This window comes from Ascaphus truei, chromosome 4, assembly GCF_040206685.1.
Source record: "Ascaphus truei isolate aAscTru1 chromosome 4, aAscTru1.hap1, whole genome shotgun sequence".
Lineage (NCBI taxonomy): Eukaryota > Metazoa > Chordata > Amphibia > Anura > Ascaphidae > Ascaphus > Ascaphus truei.
In genome coordinates this window covers 311,437,733-311,451,094 of record NC_134486.1, presented here as the reverse complement: position 1 = coordinate 311,451,094, position 13,362 = coordinate 311,437,733, and positions in this window count along the sequence as shown.

Below are 13,362 nucleotides of genomic sequence, written 5' to 3'. Positions count from 1 at the left end.
AGAACAATTAGGCCCTTGAAACAACGTATGATGAAGCATGTACAGTTCATTAGGAACAGGGATTTGAAACATCCTGTTTCAAAACATTTTGTTGAATGCCCTCAGGGTGGTCTTGGGAATTTTCATTTTAGGGCTTTTGAACATATTCAGGCTCATATACGTGGAGGACACAGATTGAATCTTCTCAACAAGAGGGAGATGTTTTGGGTCTTCTTGTTGGATACGCTTAGCCCAGTCGGCATCAATATAGATTGGGAGCTTCAGTATTTTTTACATTAAGCCCTCCATCTAATCACAAATTTGCATCATTTTGTTTTATTTTTCTTTGTATCTTGTTCTCTTCTTTTTTACAATAAAGAGTTTAGAGAAATAGTTTAAAGAATGTATTTGAGTTATTACTATAATATTTCTTTATAAGATCTAATTCCTACTGGTGAAATAAATTAATTCAGTGTATTTATTTATTATTCATTTTTTTATTATGAAATAGTTTGTAGAATATATTGGATTTCATTCAACTATATTCTGGAATTTATAAACTTTTTCGTTAAAATGTTGCGGCAAAGTTTTCATCGTGGTTATATCATTTTGTTTAAGTTGTCAAAAAAATTATCCTGAATATTAGTAAATTTGAATATTTTGTTCATTTCATTCATTTATGTTAAGGAAACAAGGAGATATAACTTCACAGTATTATTTATGTTATTCTTTGTCTTTTCTCTGCTATTTTGTTGGAATTATATTATATTTTCATCCAGGATTTACATTGCAGCAACGGATTGTTTTTAGAATGATTAAATGAGATATCATTGGATGATATGCGACTAGGGTTTTGTTTTTTCTTACTCTGGATCAATATACTGTAAATACGGTTATAGGATAAAGTATCTGTCATCTAAATTTAGCATAGGTTGAACTTGATTGACGCATGTCTATTTTCAACCTCAGCTACTATGTAACTACTATGTAACTATATAGTCATAAACGGCAAGTATCTCCTCAGCGCTAGAACGGCGTCCCACCGAACCGCCTAGTGCTGCATTAGAACAATGAAGCACAGCTCTCCCCTCCGTGATGGCGTCATACGCTTTTTCAAATTGGTCCAAGTTATGATTATTCTAAAGCTCTTTAGTCAAGTTCGAAACAAAATAAAAATATCAGATTTGCCACAAAGAGTAAAGAATGCAGCATTTGTAATTGCTGCATTAGTCCAGCATACACAATCTGCTTGATCCTAGCACTCCCTTGTTGAAAAGATTACCTTTGATTTTGAAGCTAAGCAGCTCACTGCTGCTAGAAACTGTAACAAGTGTTAATGTCAAAGGCAACATAACTTTATGCCTCCTCTAGTTTCACTAATTATCTGACATGATGAAACAACAACAGCAGATGTCTGTGCCTCCTCTGGCTGTTATGATAAAAAAACAATTAAGACAGCCACAAGCTGGCACCCAGTTCACCACATTTTTTTAAATTTTATTATTAAGGAGTGTACAGTTTAGTGAGAAATATCTCTCAATGCTACCAGGATTACTGGAGCGGTTCCATGATTTAATTCAACCCTTTTTTTTTAATGATATCTTGAGAGCATTGCTTGTTTGGATGTAGAGAAATCACTAGAAATGATCACACGCAGTAGAGCAATACTAAGTAAAGTTTCCTCAACATTCAATTAATGAGCATCAGAGGGCTTTGGGAATGCATTACCTTAATTGAATCTCATATATATTGCTATTTTATTTCATTTAAGCCTGTCACGTGAGACCAGGACTTTTAACAAATTTATATCTGGGATCATTCATTAGGCAAAACAAGATGGTGGAATAAAATTAGGTTTATTCGGGTAAACCTGCATACACACAATAAAATACAAAATACAGACGGAGTATACACACTTACTGAATGAGGTCTGGGGGTGAAAACTAGCCTTTCCTAGTGCAGGGCGCCTGCTTCAGCAAAAGGCTTACACTGTCCACTGCGCGTCACTGGACTATGCCTGGAACAAGTAACATTATCCCTCAGGACTTGTCCTCAGCTAGGTTAGGCTTACCTGGCACCTCAATGCATGGTGCTTTGCTATTGCGAGCAAAACACCTGGGAAAACCTGCCAGGGCGTCACTGGACCAAGTTCCAAGGTTACCTGTAAGTCTGAAAGACTGAGAGAGCTCTGATTGGGGCAGCCCCTTTCATAGACTTCTGTGTCCTATGTCTAATATGAACAGGGACTGCTCACCACTCAGTGTGGCAAATTTTCCCACCATACAACACCTAAGGTGATCACAGATCAAGTATCAGACCAGTCGTTAGTGTCCAATCAATACCAGATGAATCTTGATTGATGTCTCATGACATGTGGAAATAAACAAAGATTAAAATCATAGTGCAACACTGGTATAAACAATGAAACTAAAAAGGACCACAACAACTTACAACCAAACAGTCACATAACACAGAATGACTGAAAAAAATGGTGCTACTTATTATTAGGAATAAAAACCCTATAAAAGACAAAACAATTGTTTAAATAAACAATATAAATAAAGAGGAAGGGGAGTGCAAAACCACATCTTCCCCCCCAGCCCACTCATGGCCACCTGCTGAGCAGGCTTCACAGTGTCTCAGAGAAAAAAGATGACTTCTGGACCTATTCCTCTGCCCCTCCCTGCTAAACCAATGGCGCGACACCTCTGGACATCCTTTTTCTCCTTTGAACTCAGATGTCTATGCAGACATCCTGGCACCTATGTAAATGCCCAGGCTGACTGCATAGACGTTTATACATATAGTATAACACACTATAAACCATACTTTAATAAAGTATAAACTTTGGGAAACCTTATATATGTGTGGAAAATTAGTCTAGGATACCTGGGCTCGAAAAACAGGAGTGTGGGGGACACTGTGCATCCCCAATGTAATTCACCCCGTGTACCCACAAATCATGCCTGCGCGCCGGGGAGAATTAGGGGACTTCCAGTAACTTTGTCCCCCGAACTCCTGCAAACAAAAAAATACATTCAGATCCAAATATCCCACCTAAAACTTACACTCCCGAAGTCTGGGGTCTCTGCGACACTGGGAACCGTAAAAGAGGAAAAGCAGGGTACTTTTATTCCAGCAATGCAATGCAACTTGGTCCCAGAACACATATTTCCCAATGACTTACATTGGACTCCCATAGTCCCCCCTGTCCTTATGTATGGACGGGTACCCTTAAATCCTATTCTGTTTGTGGGGAGCCATAAGGGTACCTGGGTTACCCCATAAACCAGGGACCCCCCTTTTCTAAGAATACTAGAAAACATTTCACCATGGATCACTTTCCTTTCCAGGCTGTGCTGAAGCAGGGTTCAGTGGTGAGTGAGTCACGGTTTCGTTTTTAAGGGGAGATATTGATGGGGCCAATGTGCACACATGTATCTATAAATCATGCCTGATTGTCGGATATATTTACCAGGGAACTGGTAACTTTAGTCCCCGACCCTGTATGCACATTCTGACAACAGTTTCCCCGCAAAAGCCCCCTTAAAACTCAAGCACCCAAAATCCCTCGTTAAATGCATGCCCAGAAAGGGAAAATCACAACAAATACTGGTAATACATTCTGGGGCAAGGGAGTGCTACCCAAATACACATGGGGATAATTATATGGGTTCCCTAACATCCACCCTTCACCTCCCACTCCCAAAGTCCCTTTCCTGCAGCTATCTTCTATGGAGAATCATAACCACAGATGGTATCTCTAGCCCATAACCCTGCAGGGGACCGTATATGTGAACATGGTCACATGGAAACACAGTGTATTATCATACTGGATTCAAGAGCTAACACTCTTGGCCCATTACCCACGGTTTCTAGTGGCAGCCAGCTGGGTTTGGACCTTTATTTTATTTGGAAGACCAGCTACCTCCAACATCACCGACACTATTGAAAAACATTTGTTTGACCTTTTAAAAAAATAATAATGTACATTTGAGCCCTTTTCAATATGGACAGTGTCTGTGGCATAATGTGATATCTGTGGTGTAACATACAGTAGTTGACTTGGATAAGCTGTACAGTATATCATTGCAAAATAACACCATCTTTAAATGCCACCAATGTATAAAACACAGCTTTAAAATAGCGTTTAACATAACATCTTTAATAGCATTCAACATGCATCCATGGCACATTACATGTTGAAAAATGTGAATAGAATATTAATTAAGTGTATATATATATATTCTTGTTTAACTCTTACAATACCATATGGGTGTAAAAGGAATACATTGCTGATCCAATATAGAGTGGTAGAGTTGCATGATTTATTAATATGTACACATCTGGGTGATCAGTCATTTTGGAAAAAAGAGTGACATGCGTGTTGTTTATAAAAGATCTATGAAAAAGTATCATTTTAAATATCTACAACATTTTCAAGGCCCATTTAATTAGTTAAATTAATTAGCATAAACTATAATTGGAAAAGAGTAAAGATATAAGAATAAATGGTGGTGTATTTTCAATGTTTAACAAGACACATTTATATTGCATAATAAAAACAACATTAAAAACACATTTTGTTTTGTAGGTGTCAAATTTTTATAAACCGCATTAAAACATGTTTTAAGTAACTTAACATAAATTTATTAAAGAGAACTAGGAGATCCAGCCAATCCAGCGCCAGTCCAGCGGGGAATATCCTGCCTGCCGAGAGAAGCCGTTAACAAGCTAGGCCCTGCTCCCATTGGCCCATTTGTGTTTCCCTCCAAAGCCCTTTAACTCTCTCATCCCTGCCTCCAGCCCTGATTGGCCAATGCAGATGAGCCCTCACATCCTTATTGGTTCCCGAGCAGCATCCACGCTGCGATTGGTCGCCAGCCTTTCTTCCATGATTTCCTATGGTAGCAGGGAATCTATGAAAGGGGAACCCGAACAGTTTTCTGGAGATAATTCTGATCCGGATGTGGAGGCGAACTAATCAGTGTGCTCTGAGACTGTGCCAGAGACACCCGAAAATGAGGCGGGGAGCCTAACCAAGCAGAAAATTCAAAAGTGTTTTGTTCAAAAGCACTTTGTATTGCCTGAGAAGAGGAGAGCAGACCTTTCATTGGGAGATTTTAAAGTGCTCTGCCGCAAATTGCACCTGAGAGGTCTGGACTGTCCCTACCCCAATGGAGTGTGGAAGTAAGCTCTGGGTAAACCTTCAATGTGGCTGAGGGGAGCACTGTGATTCCAAAAAAGAAATGTGATTTCTCACCTTTAAGGTGACATCACAGCACCCAAATAGGATTGGTGGATGTACCATGTGACTGTCAAATGGGAAGTCACAGGCCTTATACAAGGCCTGCAATGTCTCATTTGGTAGGAAGAAGACCTCCAAGCAATGTCTGGGAGAAGAAGAAAAGAAAAAAAGATAAGCAGAAAGAAGAAAAGAAGAAGAAATACGCAATGGAGACTGATATTCTATCAATGGAGGATTTATTGCTTCGGGTCAAGTTGAGGATCTATCACTCTAAGCCACTATGGCAGTGGTCGGCAACTTGTGGCTCGCAAGTCACATGCGGCTCTTTCTGCTCCTACATGCATCTCTCTGCAGGTTGCCGACCCCCAACTGCTGCCTTTGAGGAGAGCAGGGGAGTGGCCTGGCAGCAGCAACAGAGAAGGATGGAGGCGGGGTCAGCAGCAGAGGAGATTATTGGCCTGGAAGCGGAGGGTGGGGGCATGGTTAGCAGCAGAGGAGCAATTTTGGTAAGACCCAGAAGTCAGTGAGTACTTATGGTGTCTGCTACATGGTCTAAGATGGACTCCCCCCTGCTCCAGTGACAGGTAAGGTCTGGAGAGGGACATGGTGCTGGGAGAGGGACACAGAGCTGGGAGAGGGAGACACACAGACATGGAGAGAGAGACCTGGAGAGAGAGACACAATAATCGTGAGAAACACGCATAGTTCTTGGGAGACAGCCACAATGCTGGGAGGGAGACACACAGACCTGGGGAGAGAGCCACAATGCTGGGAGAGAGACACACACAGACCTGGGGAGAGAGCCACAATGCTTGAAGAGAGACACACAAAGACCTATTATCTTATTCTTCTCTTCTCAGGTATGTTTCTGTGATTGGAACCCCTCTTTTAAATTAAGCCCATCTGCAATTGATCTGTATTTAACTTCTACTTGGACATTACCCTCATTGAAAATCCATCTGTTTTAATGTCCCTCACATGTGCTAATTAAGTTGCCTGGGCTGTACGTAAGTCAGGTGACATTATAGAGCAATAAAACCAAGTCAGCATTGCAGCCCCAGCTGTCTACAGCCCCATGTCAAGTGGCCCATTTAAATGGCAAGCATAGTTGAGTTTAAAAGGGAGTTCAAAAGGAGTGGACAACACCTACTGGCCCTGATTCCTGCATTTGACCTGAAAGGAGGATATAATCTATCCCAGACTGCACATCTCAACACAACTATTGCTGTGATGCCGCCTTTACTTTTTATATGTGCTGTAACCTCACTTCTTTTCAAATTATGCACTTCCTTCCACCAGTCTCATTATGTCTCTAACGCGATTCATATATCTCCATCTCTTCTTTCTTCACCACTTCTCAGTTCACATGAACTCCTTTCTTACCTGTGCCCTCTGACACCACACAGCTATACTCCCTGCACTAAAACACACCCCTACAAATCATCCTCACACATTCTCTTTCTATCCATGCTTCTCCTCCTTGCATCTGGGGATATCTCTCCCAATCCTTGTTCCTGCCTTATTTCTACATGCTCTTGTCCTCACCTGCCAAATGCCACTTCTACACCTTCTGGTGTCAACCCCTTCAACCTTATACCCATCCCCTCCCACCCTCCCTCCTTTCTCCTTTGCCCTTTGGAATGCTCGCACCCATTCAAACAAGTGCCTCTATGTGCATGACTTCTTTCTCACTCTCTGCTCCTATTTGCTATAACTGAGACCTGGCTCACTCAGTCTTACTCTGCTTTGGAAGCTGCCGTCTCTAATGCTGACCTTTCTCTCTCCCACACTCCGCATCCTGATGGCAGGGGTGGAGGCGCTTCTGGGGATATCTCTCCCAATCCTGGTCCCTGCCTTATTTCTACTTGCTCTCGTCCTCGCCTTCCACATGCAACTTCTACTCCTTCTGGTGTTAACCCCTCCAACCTCATACCCATCCCCTGCCACCCTCCCTCCTCTATCCCTTTCTCCTGTGCCCTTTGGAATGCTCGCTCCCTCTCTAACAAGTTCCTCTCTGTGCATGACTTCTTTCTCTCTCACTCCCTGCTCCTATTTGCCATAACTGAGACCTGGCTCACTCAGACTGACTCTGCTCTGGAAGCTGCCCTCTCCTATGGTGGCCTTTCCTTCTCCCACACTCCGCGCCTTGGTGGCAGGGGTGGAGGTGTGGGGCTCCTCCTCTCCTCTCTCTGCCGTTACAGAACCCTTCATTTTCTCTCTCTTGCTTTTCCCTCCTTTGAGGCTCACACTGTCCAGATCTTCTCTCCCTGTCCACGTGGCGGTCATCTATCGCCCACCTACCTCTACCCATCCCCATTCTGCCTTTCTCTCTCATTTTTAATCCTGGCACTCTCTCTCTTTCTTTCTCTCCTCAGACTCCCCTGTTCTTCTCCTTGGGGACTTCAATTGCCACATTGATGACCCCTCTCTGCCTTGGGCTTCCCGCTTTCTCTCTCTAACTCCTCTTTTGGCCTTCAACGGTGGACTGCAGCCAGCACCCACAAGGATGGCCACTACCTAGACCTGGTTGTTAGGGATCCGACTTCTCAGCACCGTCCGCCCAACACACAGGCAACCCTCAGGGAGACTCAGGGCACGCAGCGCAATTCCCACCTACATACCTCCACATCATCAACTCCTCCGTCGCCGCAGGATCACTCCCCCCAGTGGTCCTCCCGTTCCCCCTTTTTCTCAGTGGGAGGCGCGGTCCCTCCGCCCCGCGCGCACACGTGCATCCTCCAACGCTGGTCGCATGCACACGCAACTTACAGAGCACGCGCCCAGCATACGTTCTTCAGCTTCTACCCCTGCAGTAAGGCTCTGCCCCCATACAGCGCGCGGGCTCACTCAGAGTGCTACCAGTGCTCACCTGGGTTGTATCAGCTACACCAATCCTGAAAGGCTCCCTGCAGTCCTCCTGATCCGCCTCCATCCCTGATTGGTCAGCCCAGCCTTATCAGGCCTCTCTGAGCCCTCACTCATTGCTTAACATAGTTTCTGTATGGAAGTTACTTTGTGTTCTCTTGGTGATTCTACATGTTCTGTCACGGCTCGAACGACTACCCCCCTTGGCTCCCGACCTCGGCTCTCCTCGTACTACGTATTCTCTGGCATCCCACGATCACGGCTTGGACTTCGACCCTCCTCATCTCTCCCCTCCCTGACCTCGGCAAGGCAACTACTATTCTACTTCTACACCCTGTACCGGCAAGTATTGTCTACCATACATACATCTGGCCTGGCAACGCTAAACACCACACTCCGGACACGCTCCCTTTGCTGCGGGTGCGTGTATTCCGACTTCCCCCTTCAGCACAGGGGACAGGTCTGGTCTGTGGGCAGCACAAGCGTAACATTATGTCGAGCCCACAAGACGCAGACCAGACTGAACTAAGGCAGTTTCTCTCTGATCTGCTTCAGCAAAACCAGGCCATGGCGGATCAAATTGTGGCATTAACACGTCAGCTAGCCATACTCTCGGCCTGAGTACCAGCAGTTTCCACTCCTGGTGTTAACCCCCAGGTTGCAAGCGCGGCAGTTACTAATAGCTCTGACGTAAAAATTCCACCCCCCAAGCCTTACGCAGGCGAACCGCAAGAATGTAGGGGTTTCCTCAACCAGTGTGAGGTGCAGTTCGACATGGCCGCCCATCACTTCGACACTGGATGTAAGAAGGTAGCCTACATTTATAATCTCCTGATGGGGAGAGCCCTGGCTTGGGCTTCCCCGGTCTGGGAGCAACGTTCTGACCTTACCCAGGATTATCCGGCCTTTAAGGCTGAGTTTCAGCAAGTGTTCAATTCCTCCGCACGCTGGGAGATGGCATCTGTTTCTCTCCTTCAGATCAGTCAAGGTCGACGAATGGTGACGCAGTATGCAGTGGAGTTCAGGACCCTTGCAGCTGAGACTAACTGGGGACAGGAGGCTCTCGTCTCAGTATTCTGGCAAGGCCTGGCTGACCCCATCAAGGATGAACTCACTCGTCAACCCAGGCCAGATCAATTGGAGGTTCTCATCGAATTAGCAGTCCGAGTGGATCAACGCATCCAGGTAAGCCGCTCCGAGCGTCAGCGCTCTCGCTTTTCAAATTGTCAAACTCCCTTCCTCAGTACTCCTGTGGTTACTAGTGCTACTACTCCTCTTTGTCCTTCCTCGGAGCTACCTGAGCCAAAGCAATTGGGGGTACAACGCATCCACACACCTATACGACAATTCCGCCATGCCGGGGGATTGTGTTTCTACTGCAGATCCGCTGAGCACCTGGTTCGGGAATGTCCTCTTTGCCCAGGAAACGGGAACACCCAGTGAGTACGGAGGGGCTCTCTCTGGGTGTCATGTCTCCTCGTCCCCTCCATAAGGGAGAATTTCCTAAGAAACTCACCATACCTGTCTCTCTAACAGGCAATAAGTTTCACACCTCTACCGCAGGGTTCATTGACTCTGGAGCAGGAGGAAACTTTGTGGATCTTGAATTCGCCAGGTTAAACCAGATACCGCTCGTGAGAAAGAAAAACCCCATCGCACTGGTCGGTATAGACGGACTTCCTTTTACCCCGGCATACATCTCCTTAGAGACGGTTCCTCTCCTCCTGACCTCACACCCTCACAAGGAGACCTTAGTCCTCAATGCAATCCATGCTGCTGGAACACCCAGAACCCTTGGCCTTCCATGGTTACAGCTAAACAATCCACTGATTGATTGGACTTCCTCTTGTCCCATCACTTGGAAACCGAGGTCAGACGAAACATCCTAACTTTTGGCCAATGCCACCGTTCCTTCCTCCTGTCTACCATCAATTCCGGGACGTTTTCAATAAGGTCCAGTCGGATCTTTTGCTGCCTCACAGCATGTCCGATTGTCCGATTGATCTTGTTTCAGGTTACAGCTTGCCTAAATCCAAGACCTACCCCTTCTCACTACCAGAGTCTCAGACCATGGATGAATATATCCAGGAAAACCTTTAGAAAGGTTTCATTTGCCCTTCCAACTCCCCAGCAGGGACTGGCTTTTTCTTCGTGAAAAAGAAAGATGGGTCGCTAAGACCTTGCATTGACTACAGGGGTTTGAATCGCATCACCATTAATAATCGCTACCCCCTACCCCTTATTACCAAACTTTTTGATAAATTACAAGGGGCTAAAAAAAAATCCAAGTTGGATCTACGTGGAGCCTATAATCTGGTGCGCATGAGACAGGGGGACGAATGGAAGATGACCTTCAACACATGTAGCGGCCACTACGAGTATCTTGTAATGCCCTTTGGGTTATGTAATGCCCAATCAGTCTTCCAGGACTTTATTAACGACATTTTTCGTAAGGTACTCAATATTTTTGTAATAGTATACTTGGATGACATCCTGATTTTTTCCAAAGATCTCCAGGATCATATTCGCCACACTTCCTACGTTTAATGTATAACTGTATGGTGGATGTTACGCCTCCTGCATGGACGGAGGCATTTAAAACTAAAGGGAGATTGTAGCTAAGTCCCCTTGGACTATTATTCCCTGACCCTGGTTCCCCTGACATCTCAATAATGTGTGGGCAGTAGAGGCATGATTCCATTGGGGTCTGTTCTACATTCAGTGTGTAATGTTATATTGTTCAGCAGATATGAGCAATAAAGTTAGGAGCATCCTGTCACTGAAATAAGGGGGGCCTATGACAAGAACAGGATGGCTTACTAGCCACTCCCCAGGGGTGTTCTTCCCTATAGTGTAGAGTAAGGGGAGGAGGAGAGAGTCCTTGTGCTAACCTCCAAGGAGTGAGGAAGGCTTCTGGAAGAAATGCCAGAGTATGCAGACCTTGAATAGAGAGTCTTCTACTAGAGAAGTGGCTGAGGCCTAGTCCTTGATGGGATAGGGTACAATGATAAATAATTCAGTGAATGTACTTCGTTGCTGAATAAACCTCAGTCATATCAACATATGGTGTAGTCCTTGAAGCATGACTAGTGAATAAAAAAGAAGTGGCCATGATGTGCATCCTGCACTATCAGGATCTTCTTGGACTGGAGGCGCTGACCACTAAAGAATCATTGTGAGCCTGTCCTGGTGTCCTCCACACAACATCGCCGAGATCTCCGGCCTCCTGTTTATCTCACAGGTATGAACAACAGCCACAGAACTCACTGGTAGCACCACCTTTCCCAGAGAGGGGTTGGAGGGGGTGGGGGGGAGATGGCTACATAATGTATATATAATATCAGACATTTGTCACCACTACTTATTGCCATGTTAAATAGTGTGATATGACATGCACAATACACAACTACTAAAATAGGGCCCATTGAGAGAGAATGTGGAATATGAAAGCTGGGGAAAGGTAATGGAGCATGCTATAAAGGTTTTCATGTATGAGTGGTAGTGGAGAGAGTTCACATGAAGATGTCAAATCATCTCCTAATGTATGTAAAACTGCAGTAGCATTCAGACAGAAAATCCACCTTCTTTCCATCGCTTGTTAAATTCCCTCTATTACTCCAGGTACACTTAAAAATGTTCATGCTCCAAAATATGAACACTTTCTGTGCATTTTCTACCTTTACACTGCCTCCTTAAAGTAAATCTGGGTTTATAGTGCTAAGAATTGATGACACTATCCAACAGAATTGGCACATTCAGATGTACTGTAGCAAGACTTACGGTCTACGGAGCCGAGATGTGGAGCTTATTGGTTTTGTGCTTTATTTTAGCTTGTAATGTTTAGCTCTGGTAAGAAGAAAATGTGTGGTAAGGTCAGGCGGGACTAGTATACAGCATGTAATGACTATGGAAGATTAAATAGAATCACTGTTCTCGAGAGGAGATAGGGTGGCATGCATTGAATGGATTAGCGTACAGATGTGGGCAACAGTACAAGCTGTGTTAAAAAAATGTGTTTACAGTCTTAGATACTGAAAGAATCTGTAAAATGTTACAACACTTACACCCTAGAATAGGACATGCTGGAGAAGAAAGAGGAGAGAGATAGAGAAATTTGAAAGGGATGGAGAGGTAGCAAATTCCACATAACTTTTAAATATTGCAGATATTTCTTGGTGTAACAGCAGCATGTACAAGAGTTAATAGTGGTTGCTGTTCACTAGGGAAGCAATGTTGCCTAGCCGTAGTGTGAAGCATGGAGATTCTCCTAGCTACTCATCAGTTTTAGTCCTACCAATCTGTGAGGGAGTGTAGGAGTGAAGAGGTTAAACTCCTACACACACACACACGCACGCACGCACGCACGCACGCACGCACACACACACACACACACACACACACACACACTTTTTCACTCTCTCTCTCTCCTCTCTCCTCTCTCTCTCCCCCCTCTCTCTCTCTCCTCTCTCTCCTCTCTCTCCCTCCTCTCTCTCCCTCCTCTCTCTCCTTTCTCTCTCCCTCCTCTCTCTCCTCTCTCTCTCTCTCCTCTCTCTCTCTCTCTCTCTCTCTCTCCTCTCTCTCCTCTCTCTCTCTCTCCTCTCTCTCTCTCTCTCTCTCTCTCTCTCTCTCTCTCTCTCTCTCTCTCTCTCTCTCTCTCTCTTCTATCTCCTCTCTCTTTTCTCTCTTTTCTCTCTTTTCTCTCTCTCTCTCTCATATATATTTTGGTGAGGGGAGTTGGATTTGGTCTGAACAATCTGCAGAATTCCAAGAAACGGATTTGGACTAGCTCGCCCATCTCTAGATTTATCCATAATTCTGTTTCTCAAAGAAGTTTGTGGGATGATGCATTCAGGAGCAAAGATAATTATTTGACCCTCTTTTTCTAATTTGGATACATGTGCAATTGCTTGTTGGAATTTCAGACAACAGCTTGTTTTTTCAGAATTCCTAGTGAGAAACAGTAGGTTTAACAGCTGTACTTATTTTTCTGTATATTTATTTTGATTCTCTGCAAATGTTTTTTTCACCTATTTAGGACCCATTGTGTTGAATTTAGAAGCATGATTGCCTAATTTTTACATTTTCCAGAGAACAACATTGAGGTTTAAGTTCTATTGGGACATTTTGTTTTTTTGCGTACTCAGTCATGACAATGGGTAGTGTTTTTTGTTAGCAGCTCTTTTTCTAAGACTAAATTAAATATTTAAAAAATTACGTTTTGAAAGGATTTTCTATAAATTTAGAGACATGTGTTAAGTCTAATGCTAGGA